This window comes from Sapajus apella, unplaced genomic scaffold (genome assembly GCF_009761245.1).
Source record: "Sapajus apella isolate SASKATOON/1434 unplaced genomic scaffold, GSC_monkey_1.0 scaffold27, whole genome shotgun sequence".
Lineage (NCBI taxonomy): Eukaryota > Metazoa > Chordata > Mammalia > Primates > Cebidae > Sapajus > Sapajus apella.
In genome coordinates this window covers 15,879,928-15,899,893 of record NW_022436967.1, presented here as the reverse complement: position 1 = coordinate 15,899,893, position 19,966 = coordinate 15,879,928, and the positions used below count along the sequence as shown (strand labels likewise).

The 19,966-nt window shown below is 37.0% G+C and overlaps 1 protein-coding gene and 1 pseudogene across 4 annotated transcripts in view; both read left to right on the top strand.

Moving 5' to 3' along the window:
* Positions 1 to 19,966, top strand: part of SPATA5 (spermatogenesis associated 5) — a 310,845-nt gene that overhangs the window by 218,560 nt on the left and 72,319 nt on the right. The gene's annotated exons all lie outside the window — the stretch shown is intronic.
* On the top strand, positions 1,888 to 18,398 carry LOC116560848 (annotated as a pseudogene). Its single transcript, XR_004273169.1, has 2 exons — positions 1,888 to 1,892; positions 17,495 to 18,398. The product of XR_004273169.1 is annotated as a 60S ribosomal protein L6 pseudogene (transcript).

Genomic DNA, 19,966 nt, shown 5'->3' with positions numbered 1-19,966 from the left:
CTATAATCACTACTGCAATCAAGGTAGAGCATTATATCTTTGATCACCACAAGGAAACTCTATTGTGTACTCCTTGATAGTTGGACACCCCCATCTTTTCTCTGTCCTCTGGCAACCACTAGTATGTGTCCATCACCACAGGTTTTTCATTCTAAAAATGTCACAGCTGGGCACAGTGCGTGGCATCTGTAGTCCTAGCTACTCAGGAGACTTGAGGTGGGCGGAATCCTTGAGCCTAGGAGTTTGAGGCTGCAGTGAGCCGTGTTCATGCCACTGCAGTCCAGCCTGGATGACAAAGTGAGACCCTATCTCTAAATAAACACATAAATCAAAATGTCACGTAAATACAATCATGCAATAAGTATTAACCTTCCAAGATTGGCTTTTATCAGTAAGCATGATGTTCTTGAGATCTAGCCAAGCTGTATGCATCAATAGTTGTACCTTTTTGGCATTGAGGCTGCTTTTTAAAGGAATTTCACTCTTGTTACTCAGGCTGGAGTCTAGTGGTGAGATCTCGGCTCAATGCAACCTCCGCCTGGGTTCAAGCGATTCTCCTGCCTCAGCCTCCTGAGTATCTGGGATTACAGGTGCTTACCACCATGCCCAGCTAATTTTTGTATTTTTAGTAGAGATAGGGTTTCACTCCTGACGTCAAGTGATCCACCTGCCTCAACCTCCCAAAATGCTGAAATTACAGGTGTGAGCCACCATGCTCCGCCAGTTGTAACTTTTTTATTCCTGAGTAGTTATGCTACTTTATAGATGTACTAGTTTAACAATTTACCTATCTAAGAACATTTAGTTTGTTTCCAGTTTGGGCTATTTTGAATAAAGCTGCTGTGACCATCCATGTACAAATTTTTGTGTGAATATAAGTTTTCATTTCTTTAGGATAAAAATCATGTATTGGTTTTCTGTTGCTGCTGTAACAAATTATCACAGGCTGGAAGATTAAACAACACAAATGTATTATAGTTGTGTAGCTTAACAATTCAACATGTGAGTCTCATCCAGCTAAAATCAAGGTGTTGGCAAGGTTGCATTCCTTTCTGGAGGCTTTAGAGAAGAATCTATTCCCTTTTCTTTTCTAGTTCCTCCTGCTGTTCTTGTCTCGTGGTCTCTTCCTCTCTCTTCCACTTTTACTTCTTGTGTAATGTTACATAATGTAATTCTATTTTAAGGTCAACTGATCAATGACCTGAATTTCATCTACAACCTTATTTTCTCTTTGCTATGTAAAGTAACATATTTTCAGGTTCCAGGGATTAGAATATAAACATCTAGGGGTTGGTGACATTGTTCTGCCTACTGCATATGATAAATTCATGTTTAGTTCTGTTTTGGAAACTACCAAACTGTCTTCCAGAGTGGCATATCACTTTGTGTTTCCACCAGTAATGTATGAGAAATCCAGTTTCTCTACATCCCTTCCAGCATTTGGTAATCTAGTAGGTATGTTGTGATACCTCATTGTGATTTTAACTTGCATTTCTTTAATGGTTAAAGATGTTGAACTTTTTTTATGTGCTTCTTTGCCATATATATTTCTTCTTTGGTGAAATGCCTGCTCATGACTTTTGCCCATTTTCTATGGATATGTGGTTTACACAAGTCCTTTGGATATGCAGTTTGCAAATATTCTCTCATTCTGTAGATTGTTTTTAATTCTAACAGGGACTTTTGCTTATGGGAAACCTTATAAAATTTCAGTTCTTGCCTTACATGAGTGATGCCACATGCTACAATCATGAATATCTCATGGGGTTTTAAAGAAAACATTCATGCAAAACAGTAATCATTACTTAAAGCTATGCTTGAAATAAGATTTTGTGCTGACTTGGATGTAGTTAGAGTTGGACCCCGTGATGTGCTTGAATTTGCTCTTCCCAGTTTGCAAAAGGCACTTTTTAAACTTCCAAGAATGTTGCAAGTCAGTTTCAGTAGCCATGTTGGGGGAGTATGTATACAATGGAAATTGGCAATCACTACAAATCAGTGTTTTCTCCTCACTGGAGAGCGGATAGTTAAATATTTATAAACTCTGTACCAGTGAGACTAGGCAAAAATTTTGTCAAGAAATTGAGATTTTTTTTTTCCTTTGAGTCAATACCCATTCATAAATAAATATGTCAGGGCATTCTCTTCACCAGATTACAATATTTCATTTGTATTTTTAGCATTTTATTTTTATTTTTGTTTCATCAATTTTGTCCTATTTTCATTATAATTTTTCAGAATGTCAGGGAGTACAGTAGTCTATAAGAAGTATAGTTTAGTGGTGTAGATTACACCATGCATTTCAGAATCAGATAGCCTTAGCTTACATCCTGCCTCAATTTAGTAGGTGTATGAACCTGGCAATATTGTCTTATATGTAAAATTATGACAGTAATTATTCATAATACAGTTAGCCCCCCGTATTTATAGGTTTCAAATCCTTGGATTCATCCAATCAAGGGTCAAAAAAATTTTTAAGAAAAAAAAATAGTAAAAAATAACAGTGCAACAATAAAAAATTTAAATGTTAAAATACAAATGTTAACGCAAATATTAAAAATACAGTATAATAATTATTTACATGACATTTACATTGTGTTAGCTATTATAAGTAATCTACAGATAATTTTAAGTATAGGGAGGATATGCAGAGGTTATGTGGAAATATGACACCATTTTATATAAAAGAGACTTGAGCATCTGTGGATTTTGGTGTCCTGGTGGGGGCTGTGGAGGGAGCTAGAACCAATCTTCTGCAGATACTAAGACAATTGTACATACTTCTTAAAGTTTGTATAAGATGATACTCATAAAGCATTTAACAGATGATGTCTCAATAAGTGTTAGATAATCAGATGTCCTACTTGAAAATACTAACCAGGAACCCATTCCCCAAAATCCCCAACCAGTTTCCTAAAAGCTAATTAAATACAGTGAAGTATCTTTAAAGTAATAAATTATAATTTTGTGATATAAAATGCTTAAATTTGCTCTTAAAGGGAAAATTCTGTTTAAATGTTTAAAGAGCAGTTCTATCACAAAATGTTAACCATAGAGACTCTGTAAGTGTGCCTGTTTTTTATGTTGTGGCTTATTTACTGGATGAAGTGGATATAACTAACAAAACACCCGATTAGTGCTGCAGATTTTATGTTCTTATTTAATTCTCATACAGCTTTGGAAGTTCAAAGACCTCTCAACCTGTGGGTCCTGACTCTGTCTCTAGGTAGATAGTTTTAGAGCTGAATTGAAGGACACCTTGCAGGTGTATGCTGCAGAAATGACTGGTCATTTGGTGGTAGGGAGAAATTCCCCATGTATTTTAAGTATTGATTGCTGTGGTATAAGAGCAGAGGAAAAATGGTTTGTTTGGTTTTTTTCAACTCATATCCTCTCACTCACCATAGCTGCTCTTGCCTTTATCAGTGTTGTATGTGAATGTCTATATGAGGATAGAAAGGGAGATTGAGGGGCCCTATGGATTGTGTAGCCCTGGATTTCACTCAGTTAGGTTCAGCCAATGGGATGCATCAAGAATTTCTTTCTTTTTTTTTTTGAGACAGGTTTCACCATCACCCAGGCTGGAGTGCTGTGGTGCAGTCATAGCTTACTGCAGCCTTAAACCCCTGGGCTTAAGCAATCTTCCCACCTCAGCTTCCTGAGTAGCTGCGACTACCAGCATGTGCCCCTGTGCCTGGCTATCTACAGGAACTTAGAAGGTGGGAAGAGAAGGAGGTCAGGATATGTATTCCCACTCCCTCCCTGCCCTAGAACCTCAATTCTAGTAGTGGCTGTATCCCGTTATAACTGTATCTCTTGTCCTTTGATCCTCTACCCCACTTCTTCAACAGCTTCAGCTTTGTTTGGGTTTTGATAATACTGTCCCCTCCCACTTATTCCTTCCGGGTCCTAAACAGTAATAGGTTCTTACAGCCCCTAGACTGGTTTCGTCAGCATCCCTTAACCTTTCTAGCACTTTCGGAAATATTCCCTAAGTTGATTTGTCTTCAAAATCTCCGACAGGACCCTGACTAATTTTCTATTTTATTTTTACAAGTAAAAATTGTGTATATATACATACATATATATATATATGTATATGGTGTATATGATGTTTTAATATATATACATATTTTAGAATGGCTAAATAAAGCTACTTAATATACATATTACCTCACTTATTTTGGGAGATGAGAACAAATAAAATCTATTCTCTTAGCAATTTTCAAATACATAATACATTGTTAACTGTAGTTATCATTACATACAATAAGTTTCTTGAAATTATTGCTCCTAACTGAAATTTTGTGCCCTTTGACCAAAACTACCTAATCCCTCTGCTAACCACCATTTTACTCTCTCTAAGTTCAACTTTTTTAAACTCCACATGGAAGTGAGATCCTGTGATACTTGTATTTCTGTGCCTGGCTTATTTCACTTTATGTGATGTCCTCTAGGGTCATCCATGTTGTCAAAACCAAGCAGGCTTTCTTTCTTTTTTTAGGCTGAATAGTATTACATTTTGTTACACATTTTCTTTATCCATTCATTTGCTGATAGACAGATTGATTTCATATCTTGGCTATTGTCAATAGTGCCACAATAAACATGGGAGTATAGATATCTGTTTGATATACTGATTTCTTTTAGATATATACTCAGCAGTTGGTTTGCTAGATTACGTAATAGTTACATTTTTTATTTTTTGAGGACGCTCTGTGCTGTTTTCTGTAATTACTGTACTAGTTGACATTCCCATCAGCAGTATACAAGGATTCCCTTTTTTCCACATCCTTGCCAAGCCTGATTTTTTGATCTTCCAACTTAATTTCTTTTCCCATTGATTAATACAACTTTGGCCTGTCAAATCATGGTAGACGTTCTGTGACTAATATCACTATATTTGAGGCCAGAATGTTTTATAGAAGAAATGTAGAACAGAGATTAAATCTGGGGAGTGAGATAAACAGAGGTAGATTAAGAGGACCTTTCATGTTAGTGTTACTGCATTTTTTTCTCAAAGTGTCTCCAAAAAGTTTGAAATGTGTACATTACTTAGAATTGTACTCAGAATATAACGTATTTTGAGCTTAATTTTTATAGTTTATTATTATCTTCATTTCCTAATCTCCAGAATTTTCTTTTATCAGTAATTCTTAACATTCATTTGTTAATGCTTAAAGACCATCTTCTCATTAAAGTATCAATCTCGTTAAAGTATCAGTATCAATCCCTTGATACTGATTCACAAACCCAGGGTGAGAATACCTGTGTTAACTGTTTTTAAAAATTTTAGCTATATGTGAAAACTTTGAGTTATATTGTTTACAATTTGGGATAAATGTCTAGATATCTTTAGTCATTTAAATGTTTTCACCTAAACATATTTTTGTTTCTAGAGTCCTAATGAGTGGTGGAATGGAGATTAATCTTGAAAATCTCGTTACCTTACATCACTGGAAGTACTTTGTCCACCTGCTCCCTGGACCTAGCAGAGTAAACTGGTGACTGTCCAGTTCTAGCTGGTAGCTTTAAGATATTACAGGCTAAGCCATATGTTTGTGACCAGCATAGTACAAACAAGCAAGAAAGTATAATCCCATTCTGCTGTATTTTTAAAGGACCCGATTAGACATATCTTTCTAATCATAGAAAATGTCTGGAAGAAAATGGTTTCTGCAGAGGGAAATTAATGGATTGAAGGTGGAAACAAGATTTTGGTTTTTATGTACACATTACTGTACTGTTTATTGTTGCTACTGTGGTACCATGAGTTTGTATTACTCAGTAAAATAACAAAAATAGGTGTTGTTGAGGAAGTAAAACCTTTTGGGTCAATGGAGAACCTTTTGGAAATGCTAACATGGGAAAGGGTTAACACAGGTACTTCAACCATATCAGGAGGCTGTGTTCAAAGTATCAGTCAGCTGTTCAGCCACATTCCGATACTGCTTGCAAGTTCAATAGAAACTAGGAAACAACCACCAGAGGAGACATTAGGTGACTCATGGTCACAGGCCCCCTCCCCACAGTACTAGGGGACAAACAGCAACTCAGAGGAGAGATTAGATCATGAGGTCGCAAACCCTCTCCCCACATGGGACTAGGGGACAGACACTCAGCAACTCAAAATTACTTGGAGTTATAAGCCCAGGCAGTCCTAACCATCAACAACAACCCTCTTGGGCCTCCTTCCACCCTTCTATGCTGTAGAAGCTTTTACTTTTGCTTGCTCAGTAAACTGAATTGCTACTCACTCTTTTGGTCCTCCAACACTTGTTTGGAGCTGGAACACTCACCTTGGGGATAAGGCTACCTGCTGAATTCTTCGAGCAAGGGAAGCCAAGAAACCGAGCCTGGAGCCCAAGCTGCAAATCCAGTTACAATGTCAGTGAGGACACCTTTTCTTGTGATATAGATGATTCTTGCCTCCCCTTGGTTCCTTAGTTTCCATTTCCTTTGCTGTATTCTCCAGCTACTTGTTTTTAACGGTCTGTGGGATCTGTCCATAGTTTTTCCTTTTTCTTGTCTTGATTAGTAGCCTCGCAATTTATTTTCTCATCACCTGTGTACAACCCAGACCCTCCTATTGAACGTGAAACCTACCCATTCACCTTTCTACACAGATCACGTATCTTTTTCTTGTCTTAACTGTTGCAGTTGTTCCATGACTTTTATTCTATGCCTTTGAGGATTTATTGTTTACAAAAAACTAAAACATTCTAGTTTGTTTAAGCTACCCTCAAAAGATAATAATAGACAAAAGAAACACCATAAGAACATACCAAAATTCCACCGAAAGCCCACTAAGGAATGTTGGCCTCTAATCTTAGCTAGAAAATGATCAAAATTTGATACTGGTTGTTTTTTTTTTAAATATGAATTGTGAGTCATGTTCAAAGAAGAGCAACAGATTGCAGTTTTAGTCCCAAACTAAAGAAGGGATGGATGGATGGATGGATAGATAGATAGATAGATAGATAGATAGATAGATAGATAGATCCAAGAGATCACCTGCTTTATAGGAAGCAGGCAAAATTACTTTCACCTGAAGAGCCATTTGCATGGAAATACAGCATAGTTAGAGGCAGGCCTCTGGATCTGACTGCTTGCTTCATATTAGCTTTCTCCACTTTCACTGTGCTTAACCTCAGTCAAGTTATTTGCCTCTTTTAGCTTTAAAGTTATCTTGCATTAAAATTGGGATATTTAAAATACGTCACTAGTTTGTTACATGATTAAACAAAACAGTGCATATAAAATAGCACAGAGCCTGTTATATGGTTACTTTAAGCCATTAACAGCATAATCATAAAGCATCATGTTATAAAGTTGCAAGAGATTCTTTCCCTACGTCCTCAAAAGAGTTTTTACTTTCAAACACATAATTCCAGCGTTTGAATCTATGTCACCAGCGTCAGTCTTTTTGACTTCATATACCTACCAGATAAGTAGCTTTATTTTCAAAAAGCTGAATGCTATAGTAGTGGTGTTTATAAAATATATTACCAATATTTGAAGTTTTAATACTCTTTCTTATATGCAGATTGATCCTCATGTACAAGCTAAAGCAAAACTGAGCTAATAACATTTAATGGGTACATATTCTGTATAGAATAAAATCTTTCCTGAATTTTATTTTCCCTTGCCAGAATTTTACACATAACATGCTCATGCAAACACACACAAGCACACCTCTCTGTGCCCTAACAACAACAAAAATCTTATAAGTTTAGACTTCTTTTGATTAAAATCATGTTTAGTCCCACAATAAAGTGAGTATCTCAATTAAGTGAGTCAAATGAATGTTTTGGTTTCCCAATACATATTAAAGTTATGTTTACAATATACTGTAATCTATTAAGTGTGAATAGAATTATGTCTTAAAAAAAATCACCTTAATTTCAAAATACTTCGTGCTAAAAAATGCTAGCAATCATCTGAGCCTTCAACGAATCATAGTCTTTGCTGGTGTGTCTTGCGTCCATAAAGATGACTGCTGACAGATCAGGGTGGTGGTTGCTGAAGGCTGAAGTGGCTATGGAAGTTTCTTAAAATAATATTACAATGAAGTTTGCCACAAGGATTGACTATTGCTTTCAGAAAAGATTTTGCCGTAGCATGTGATGCTGCTTGGTAGCATTTTACCCACGGTATAACTTTTAAAACTGGAATCAATTCTCTGAAACCCTGCCACTGCTTTATCAATTAAGTTTATGTAATATTCTGAATTCTTTGTTGAAATTTTAATAATGTTCACAGCATCTTCAACCAGGAGTAGGTTTCATCTCAACAAACCACTTTCTTGGCTCATCTGTGAGAAACAAGTGTTCAAGTTTTTTCATGAGATTGCTGTAATTCAGTCATACTTTCAGGCTTTACTTCTAATTCTGGTTCTCTTCCTGTTTTCACCGCATTTGCAGTTACTTCCCTCCACTGAAGTCTAGCCTCTCAAAGTTATTCACGAGGGTTGGAATCAACTTCTTCCACAGACTATGATTCGTTGACAGCTCAGATGATTGCTAGCATGTTTTAGCAACAAATTCTTAATGTTGATATTTTGACCTTCTCCCCTGAATCATGAATGTTCTTAATGACATCTAGAATAGTGAATACTTGCCAGAAAGTCAATTTATTTTGCCCATATTCATCAGAGGAATCTATGACTGCTGTAGCCCTACAAGTTGTATTTCTTAATAAGACTTGAAAGTCTAAATTATTCTTTTTTTTTTTTTGAGACGGAGTTTCACTCATGTTACCCAGGCTGGAGTGCAATGGCGCGATCTCGGCTCACCGCAACCTCTGCCTCCTGGGTTCAGGCAATTCTCCTGCCTCAGCCTCCTGAGTAGCTGGGATTACAGGCACGCACCACCATGCCCAGCTAATATTTTGTATTTTTGGTAGAGACGGGGTTTCAGCATGTTGACCAGGATGGTCTCGATCTCTTGACCTCGTGATCCACCCGCCTCGGCCTCCCAAAGTGCTGGGATTATAGGCTTGAGCCACCGCGCCCGGCCTAAATTATTCTTTAATTCATGGGCTGCAGAATGGATGTTGTGCTAACAAGGCTTGAAAACAACACTAATCTCCTTGTATATCTCCATCAGAGTTGTTAGCTGACTAGGTACACTGAGAATGATCAGTAATATTTTGAAAGGAATCATTTTATCTGAGTAGTAGGTTTCAACAGTGGGTTTAAAATATTCAGTAATCATGTTATAAACAAATGTGTTATCTTGCAGGCTTGGTTATTCCATTTATAGAGACAGGCAGAGTAGACTTAGCATCATTCTTCAGGGCCTTAGGATTTTCAGAAGGGTAAATGAGCACGGGCTTCAACTTATATTTACCAACTGCATCAGCCCCCAACAAGAGAGTCAGGCTGTCCTTTGAAATTTTGAAGATAAGCGTTGATTTCTCTCTAGCTATGAAAGTCCTAGATGACATCTTCTTCAATATAAGGCTGTTTCATCTACATTGAATATCTGTTGTTTAGTGTGGCCACCTTCATCAGTTACCTTAGCAACATGTTTTAAGTAAGGTGATGCAATTTCTGTATCAGCACTTGCTGCCTGACTATGCATTTTTATGTTATAAAGACTGCTTCTTTTCTTAAACTTCATCAACTAACTCCTGCTAGCTTCAGACTTTCTTCTGCAGTTTCTTCACCTCTCTCAGCCTTCACAGAATTGAAAAGGGTTAGGGCCTTGCTTTGGATTAGGCTTTGGCTTGAGGGAATGTTGTGGTTGGTTTGACCTTTTATTCGGATCACTCCGACTTTCTCCATATCATCAATAAGACTGTTTTGCTCTTTTAGTATTCATGTGTTCACTGGAGTAGCATAATTTTCTTCAAGAGCTTTTCCTTAGCACTCACAACTTTGCTTACTGATTGGCACTAGCTTTTGGCCTGTCTCAGTTTTCAATGCACCTGCCTCACTTCTAGCTTTTTATGTAAAGTGAGAGATGTGGGACTCTTCCTTTCACTTAAATACTTAGAGGCCATTGTAGGGTTATTCATTGGCCTAATTTCATTATTGTGTCTCAGGGCATAGGAAGGCTCAAGAAGAGGGAGAAAAACGGGAACAACCAGTTGGTGGAACAAGCAGAATACACACAACATTTATCAATTAAGTTCACCATCTTATATGGGTGTGGTTTGTGGTGACCCAAAACAATTGCAATAAAAACATCAAAATTAACAGATATTATAATAATGGAAAGTTTGAAATATTGCAAAATTAGCGAAATGTGACACAAAGACAAGAAATGAGCACATTCGTTTAGAAAAATGGCTCCAGTAGACTTGCTCAATGCAGGGTTGCCAAAATTTACAATATAATACATTGTATTATAAAAAATACAATATCTGCAGAGTTCAATAAAGCATAATGTAATAAAAATGAGGTGTACCTGCATTTATAGATGATAACTAAAGTCAAAGAATGTGTGGAACAGTGAAGATGAAGAAAAAGAAGAAATTAAGTGTAAGCTCTGAGACACTTCAACCTTTAAATTTAGCCAGAGGGAGAGGAGCCAGCCAGTAACAATGCATGCATAGAAATATGTAGAGAAATAAGAGGTATAATGTGGAGTGTCAGAAGCCAAAAGTGAGGTGTGTTAAGAACAAAGGTGTAATAATTCATCTTTTCCAATCCTGAAAATTTAGGCAAAATACAGACAGAAAAGGCATTTCTTAAAAATTTACCAACCTAGAATTCTTTGGTGATTTTAAGAGAAATCATTTTGGTGGAGGACAGGGAGATGGACAGATTGGAGACAACTGAGGAAAGTGTGACAAATGAGGAACCAGAAACAGAGCTTAAACAATTCTTTAGCCATGAACGGGAAAGGTGACTGGGCAAGAGCTAAGACAGGATGATGTGGTGAATAAGGGTTTTCAGTAGGCAGGAGATAACTGATGGAAAAGAACACATCGAGAACTTGAAGATACTGCATTGGGGGATGATTGCAGTGCAATGTTATGTCATGGCAGAATGAGGTGGGATTGGGAGAGAATGCTCTTAGATAAGAAGAATTGCTGGTCTGTTGTAAAGTTAAGCAGAATATTTTAAAACATACTATTAAAGCTAAATGTCAGTTCTTAGCATCACAATGAAATCATGAAAACCTCGAAGTTCCTAAAAGGAATCTTCCTTGTTACAACAACAAAAACCAAGAGAAGACACTGAACTGACTGACGGCAGGGAGCAATATTGATTATTCAAAAATAAAATCCAGGTCCTGACTTCAAATCATTAAAACAGAACTGCCTATTTAAGAACTTTCATTTGCACAGTCCTATTAATTTTAATGCCTAAAGCAGTGTTAATCGCGTGACTCACATCAAACGATTTTAAAAATTGCTTTGTTAGAGAATGTAATAGACTTGTAGTTAAAATTTTCACTCTTTTTTAAAGATTCATAATATTTGGCTAGTTTCATTTTTTTTCTTATAAAAAATTACACACACACACACACACACACACACACACACACACACACACACACACAGTCACTCCTATCTCCCTCTCTCAGAGAAAGTTTGAGATTATACAGCCACATTTGTGAGAGCTGTGCTAACCTCTGTCATCCATCTGTTCTGGTTATATTTTTCTTCCCTTTCCTCTCTACTTTTTCTCCCATTCTCCCCAGCCTTTAAAAGAAAAAAGTTGAGAGGGGGAAAAAAAAAAAAATCACCTCTTTTTATACTGAAATTTAAGGTGGAAGAAAAGTGGTTATAAAAGCATCTATCATCATAGCACGGACTTGCCAAGTTAAGTGTTTAGGTTGGAAATCATGCCTTTCCAACTGCTTCAAAACAGGAAGTATCTCTGCTAAGTGATAGATAGCTCCTTGCTGCTGGAAAGGAAGGCCTCTTTTATATCTTTATACATTTTTGAGCAATAATAAATAAGTTCTACATTTTCATACATGCGTGTATGTGTGTGTGTATAATGCAGAAATCCATTTGCAGTGTTTATGCATACATACATACCTCTGTATATGTAAATATATGTTAAAATACTTTCCAAGGCTTTAAACATAGAATCTCTTCTCATAAGCCAGCCCAGGCACATCTTATTCAACAATTCAAGGAAAACCTTTGGATCTGTCAGAAACAGCTTATAGATTAGCATTAGGTGATTAATTGCCAGGAGATTCTGGTTCTATATTTCATTGTATATAATTGTTATCTTTTCTAAAGATGTTCTTTTATTAAGCTCCCATCATAAAAGAGTGGAAAATGGACAATTCCTGATATTTAGCACTTCTTACAAAAGAAAGAGGAAAACTTTAATAACACAATCCACTGACAAAGGCATATCTGTCTTGGTTCCAGACAGTTTTCTCTCCATTTGTACAAAAACTTTAATAATATTTTAACTTGCTTAGAAATTAGTCTTGGGATAGCAGTATGGAATCATGGAATATAGTTTGGTTATAAAATCTGATAGTATGGAATTAAACCTTAGTTTACATTCCATCTTTAATGCTTACTGCCCCTCTGACCGTTTGCAATTAACCTTTTCAAACTTTTAGTTCCCTTTTTGTAAATACAGTATAAGACTACATATCTCCTTTTGAGTGTCGCTGTGAGGGTTGCACTAATTACCATAGTAAAGCACTTACTACAGTTCTGAATATACAGTAGGAACTCAATAACATTACCATTTTAAACATTACTAGTTTGCTTATTCTAAGCTCTGCCACTTAAACATGTATTACTCAATATCAATTTTAGCTCTGTGGGCCTGTCTTCTCAATAAATACAGGAGTTTAGAAATAGAAGAATTTTTTGTGAGACTAATGTCCTTCCTGTGATTCTCTAGTTATCTTCATGTCAAATGAAGAAAAACCATTTTCATTTTATATACAAATTATTCTTATCTCCATGACTGACTAAGCAAGAATTTGGCTTTTGTCTGCAGTGTAATTTTTGCTTTCCTTTTGACTAGGTATTCAGTAAGACTTCTTTTGGTGTTGATTATGGTCTCTAGAGCGAGACTGCCAATATTTCAATTCTGGCTCCCCACCACTTACCAGCGATGTAACTTCAGGCAAATTACTTTACCTTTCTTTATCTCAGTTTTGTTATCTATAAAATGAGACTATTAATAGTACCTCACTTATTGTGCTGTTGTATAGATTAAAAGAGTTTTATGTAAACCCATTCATGAATTTTATCCAAAGGAGTTTGAACAATATTAAGGAGATTGTACATTTCACATGCACATATTATTGTTGTTAATCACTGTCATCATGCTAGAATAACCTCAGTTGCTCCTTAATCATAGCATGGGAGTCCTATAATAGATGGATAAGGGTTTGATGATCTGAAATGCAGTTCCAGAACCATAAAGTGTATGTATCTTACTAATGACTGAGATCTCTAAAGATGCATGTACATACCAATAAAGTGAGGGAAGAAAGTATTAGAAACATATTCATGACTATTTTATGGAGCATTCTTTTTTAATGTACTCTTGTGTGTTGTATTACAATATATTAATACAAGAATACACATGTATGCTTTCTAAATAAACATAAAAATATTGGGGAAAGTGCTCACATTGTTTTTACTAATATAAATGAATGATCAAAAAAGTTTGGAGACAGCTGTCCTAGGAGACAGTTTCTTCCAAAAGTGGTGGTAACTTGACATCGCCATCAGTCTCAGTTGTCTACCCTGTACTAGATGGAGATGAACATGTGTTGAAGAAGCAAATCAAACTTTTATGACTCCAAAGAGTTTGGAAAAACCACAACGAGTAGTCCTTTACTAAAGATAGAATAGTGTAGATTGAAATCCAAGTTATTCTGACTATGTCAACTACTTGATATGACTGAATAATCAAGTGTTTGAGAGATATCAAATAAATCAGTCCTTTTCAGTACTCATATTTGGACTTGACCATGGAAGAACATGCTGCTGTTCTAGTGCCCAAGGACTGCAAAACCACATTCCTATAGGATAACCAAATTCCTTTTCTGCTTATGTTTAACAGCAGTGCGACTGGGCTTTTCTAATAGATTTTAAAATTTTGGTTATAAATACTGTTACCTACACAGAAGTGAGGAAATTATTGTATTTTAACTATTCTGCTTAGAATATACCACAAATAAAATCAATAAATTGCTTTCTCAAGTGAACACATTTTTAAAGCAGAGTTACCAATATTTGAAAATAAAATGAATTTCTTTCTAAGAAGTTCTCATAATGGGTTGATATGACCCATGTGTTAGTACATAGATACCTAGGAGTAAATGCCCCAACCTTTTTTGGGGAATGTATTTTCAGGGGAAATCTGATAGATACACTCTCCTGAAAATACAAATACAAAATTTAGCCTTGAGTTTCAAGGGCTCATAGATACTCTTTTCCCTAAACCCATCCAAGAACCTTTAGGTAACTGAGATCTTCTGGACCTGAAGGGGATGCAGCTACATATGCACTCCAACCCACGAGCCACCGTGTCATCACTGCAGTTTATGATAAGCTTTCTGTAAACCCTTCATTTTCTAGGTTTTACTTCAAAAGTCATTGATGCAAGTCTTAATTACATAGTTATGTCTTGTTTATTAACACTTGAAATAGTGTTAAAATGATGACATCTGCATTATCTCTTTCCTATGTGATATTGGCTTATTATGTTTTAATTATATAAATTTTTAGGAGGCCATATAAGTTATAATCTGAATCTTCCCAAAGATAGATTGTCTTATATTCTGCCACAGAATTAAAATGACAAAAATAGTGCATCTCATAGCAAAGATATAGAGAAAGAGTTCCATTTTACAGATGAGAAGTCTAAGACTTAAGAGCAGTTAGGGTGATTTGATTCATTTTTTGGGTAGGTGACGAAGTTCACCCATGAGGCTTTTTTAAACTAACTTCTACAAGCTATACCTCTCAAAGTCTAGTCTAGGAACTTTCTGTGTCAGAGTTAGCTGACAATCTTATTAAACACGCAGGGTCTGACCTCCCCCTCCAGACATACTGAGTCCAAATGGGGTGTAAGTGGGGAACAAGACTCTCCTAGGTGAGCAGATAAGTCAGATGATTCCTGTGTACATTAAGGTTTGAGAAACCCTGAGTATTGATTTAACCTTAACTGCACATTAGAATCAAAGAAAATAATTTGCTTGGTCCTAGACTGATTGACTATCACTGGAAAAAGGAGCTGGAGATAACCTAGTTTTTTAAAGTTCACCAAGTAATTGTGATGCATAATGAAGGTTAAAAACCACTACTATAAATGATTTGGAAAGTTGTTCTGATGGTAAATATTTTAGACTTTTTAGGCCACATCCGTTATCTCTTGCAGCTACTCAACTTTGCTGTCTTAGAACGAAAATAGCCATAGATAATATGCAAATGGCTGAACATGGCCGTGTTTTAACACGCCATTTACAAAAACGGGTGGTGGGACGGATTGTAGTTTGCCAAACCCTACAGAGGAGGGGTATGGTCCCTGCCATTGGCCTCAAAGGTGCTGTTAGACTGTGTTCTAAATGTAAGATCCTTCTAAGTTGTTTGAAGTGAAGGTGGAAAACTACCCCATTAAAATTCAATTATAGGCTGAGCATGATGGCTTACTCCTGTAATCCCAGCACTTTGGGAGGAGGTCAAAGTGAGGCCACTTGAGGCTAGGAGTTTGTGACCAGCCTGGCCAACATGGCGAAAACTACGTCTCTACTAAAAATACAAAAATTAGCCAGATGTGATGGCGCATGCCTATAATCACAACTACTTGGGAGGCTGAGGCATGAGAATCGCCTGAACCTAGGAGGTGGTGATTACAGTGAGCTGAGATCATGCCACTGCACTCCAGCCTGGCTGACAAAGTGGGACCCTATCTCAAAAAAAAAAAAAAAAATCAATTACAACCAAGTGTGGCGGTTCATACCTGTAATCTGAGCAGGAGGAGCACTTGAGTCCTGGAGTTCAAGACCAGCCTGGGCAACATAGGGAGGCCTATCTCTACAAAAAATAAAATATTAGCCAGATGTGGTGGTGCACACCTGTGGTGTTTGCACAGGTGTGGGAGGCTGAGGTGAGAGGATCACTTGGACACTGGAGATCAAGGCAGTAGTAAACCATGATCATGCTGCTGCTGTCCAGCCAGGGCAACAGAGCAAGACCCTGTCTCAAATAAGTAAATAAATAAAACTCAGTGAGTAATGAAGCCAGAATTTTGAACTGTGAAATAGTAAGATTTTTTAAAAATGACAAACCTCATAATATGTATTATCAGAAAAGGCATCAGAGATAAGGAAAAAGAAAGGTACACTGAACACCCAAAGTGGGACTGACGGAACTCAGAAATGGGCTAGGACCAGCCCAAGAGAAAGAAAATGAAAGGCAAAGAAAAGATTAAAACAGCCCTGTTGCACTCTGGTGGGATTAATAAGAAATAGCTTCTATATCTTGATATTTTGTACCTTAAAAAAAATTGACAGGTGGCAGGAAGAGAAAACAGAAACAATGTCCCTTTGGGGTGAGAAACGGAAACACCTTGTGCATCTCAGAGGCTATGGAAACGCTGATGAACTCTACAGGTGCAGGCAGGCAGGCAGGCAGGCAGTATGCATAGCTCACCTCACCGCTCGGCATCACCACTGTGCAACTCATCAGTCCTGTGGTGCCTGTTCAAGTCACATCATATAAATCTGTCCTACTGCACCTGTATCCTTAACATCTAATAACTTTAGCAAAGAATGTTGTTTAATTATGATTGAGAGGGAAAAGGAGACTTTGAGTCAACAAGAAAATCTTTGTTTACATTTACCGTATCATCCATTCTTTGTAGTATGTATTAGAATACTTTCATTTTAGGTTTTTAAAAATCATTTATATGTAATGAGTTAAAAACCTTAGTCATCCGGAAACACATATTCTGAGCAACATGTTTTTGGTACCATCTAATGTCTTATATATTTCTTGTCTGCATGCTTCTATATGCCTAGTAGGTGTCTGTAGGTAGATCCCTTTACATTGTGATTTTTTTTTAATTGGGAAAAATGTATGTCATTTGAATATCTTACGGTTCAGTGGGGGTATTAGAAAACATAAACAACTGTTGTGTGATGTGTGCAAAAGAAATGTGAACAATGTCTAGGAGTAATATAGGGAAGAAATTGACAGTTTCTTTGTGTGTGTAGAAGTGATTTAAAGGAATAACTAGAATTTTCCTGGAGTACATGGCCTGGGGGTAGGCAGGACCGTTCAGATAGAGAGATCAGTATTTATAAAGGTAGAGATGTGTGAAGGATACACTACTTTGGGGGAAGTGCAAGGAGTTCAGTATTGGTGGAAAGTAAACGGCCTGGAGGGGTTAAATAACAGGAGATGATGCTGGGAAAAGAAGCAGAGGACAGGTCATTTCTCCCTACAGCTTCTACCTCCTGACCCCCATTAAGAACCCATGGGTTTATATATTTTTAAATATCATAATATATGGGGGCCTTAGTTCTCTTTCCTATCCTGCGAGATGGCGGGTGAAAAAGTTGAGAAGCCGGATACTAAAGAGAAGAAGCCTGAAGCCAAGAAGGCTGATGCTGGTAGCAAAGTGAAGAAGGGTAACCTCAAGGCTAAAAAGCCCGAGAAGGGGAAGCCCCATTGCAGCCGCAATGCTGTTCTTGTCAGAGGAATTGGCAGGTATTCCCGATCTGCCATGTATTCCAGAAAGGCCATGTATAAGAGGAAGTACTCAGCGGCTAAATCCAAGGTTGAAAAGAAAAAGAAGGAGAAGGTTCTTGCAACTGTTACAAAACCAGTCGGTGGTGACAAAAACGGCGGTACCCGGGTGGTTAAACTTCGCAAAATGCCTAGGTATTATCCTACTGAAGATGTGCCTCGGAAGCTGTTGAGCCACGGCAAAAAACCCTTCAGTCAGCACGTGAGAAAACTGCGAGCCAGCATCACCCCCGGGACCATTCTGATCATCCTCACTGGACGCCACAGGGGCAAGAGGGTGGTTTTCCTGAAGCAGCTGGCTAGTGGCTTATTACTTGTGACTGGACCTCTGGTCCTCAATCGAGTTCCTCTGTGAAGAACACACCAGAAATTTGTCATTGCCACCTCAACCAAAATTGATATCAGCAATGTAAAAATCCCAAAACATATTACTGATGCTTACTTCAAGAAGAAGAAGCTGTGAAAGCCCAGACACCAGGAAGGTGAGATCGTCAACACAGAAAAAGAGAAATATGAGATTACAGAGCAGCGCAAGATTGATCAGAAAGCTGTGGACTCACAAATTTTACCAAAAATCAAAGGTATTCCTCAGCTCCAGGGCTACCTGCGATCTGTGTTTGCCCTGACAAATGGAGTTTATCCTCACAAATTGGTATTTTAAATGTCCTGATGACCTAATTAAATAACTGATTACCTTTTTTTAAAAAAAATCATAATATATGTAAATATCTAAGTTCTTCACCCTTAATCTACCTTGTGGAGACCCTTTTTAAAGAGTGAATTTTATAGAGATGTATGAAAGATTAATTTGCACTGTTTTCAGTTTACCCCTATAGTTTTCCACAAAACAAATTCACTTTTTACAAGAGGAAGAATTTGGATTAGTGCTGGATACATACTGTTTTGACTTTGTAAAATGACTGTTTAATAGATATGGATGAAGAAAATATGCTAATTAAGTAACTTAAGTGTGAGTGTGTGTGAATGCTAAATTGTTTTCCTTCTGTTCTCTTCATTTAGTGCTCATCATCAATTGCTGCTATTTACTGTGGTTCATTTTTCCTGAACACCTGCTGTCAAATGCATCAAATCTTTTCTTGCACAGTGCTACAGGTTTTTACAGAGCTGAGCAAGCCCAACATCAGACAAATAGCCTACAGACTGATTGATTTATTTGTTTTAATACAAACATATACTCACATATTGACATACAGAAATCTGTTCTAAATGAATTATTTTTTAAAGAACAAAGAACATTATAACCCTAGTATCTAATCCTAGGCCTGACGCATAATAGATACTCAGCAAACGTTTGTGGGATTGAACTGTTCTGTGAAGCCTCAAACTGAGCACTAAAGACTCCCACAACTTTTCCAACTTTGGGGGGAAGTAATTATTTTAAATAATTATAATACAAATTGAATTACTGTTTAAAAAGCATCTCCAGCAGTTGAAAAGTCAAGTCGTGGAACATTGTTAAGATCCAAGTTTTAATTTAGCAGATATTGTTCTCTTTGCAGAATAATTACAAATCTATTTAAAACAAGTTCTTTTTTTATCTCCCTTTGCACAATGGAGTGGCATTGTCAAAAGGGGAAAGTGTCTAATAATAAGTTGAAAACATTGGGCAGTTATACTTCAAAGACATCTCTTAAATTGTCCTGTTCAGGTTCACTGCCTCTATTATTCATGTTCTATTTAGGTCCTCAAAATTGTATTAGCTTCCTAACTGGAAGTTGTACTTCATTCCCTTGCTTCTTCCACACTATTGCCAGAGTAGTTTACACTCTTAAACAGAAAATCAAGCCTGGCTCTTTCCTGATTAAAAACCTTCTGTGTCAGGAGATCGAGACCATCCTGGCTAACATGGTGAAATCCCGTCTCTACTAAAAATACAAAAAATTAGCCAGGTGTAGTGGTGTGTGCCTGTAGTCCCAGCCACTCAGGAGGCTGAGGCAGGAGAATCGCTTTAACCCAGGAGGCAGAGGTTGCAGTGAGCTGAAATCACGCCATTGCACTCCAGCCTGGGCAACAGGGTGAGACTCCGTCTCCCAAAAAAAAAAAAAAAAAAAAAAAAAAAACAACCTTCTATAGTTTGCTGTGGAATTGTGAGGAACAAACTCCTTGGCATTGCACACTGTATTTAATATAATTATATCTGTGAATTTTTTTTTTTCTTAATCTACCTCCATATTCCCATGTTTCTAAGCATCTTCCACTAGTGCTTCCCAAAAGTTTTCATGACATGTCACACATACAATAACCA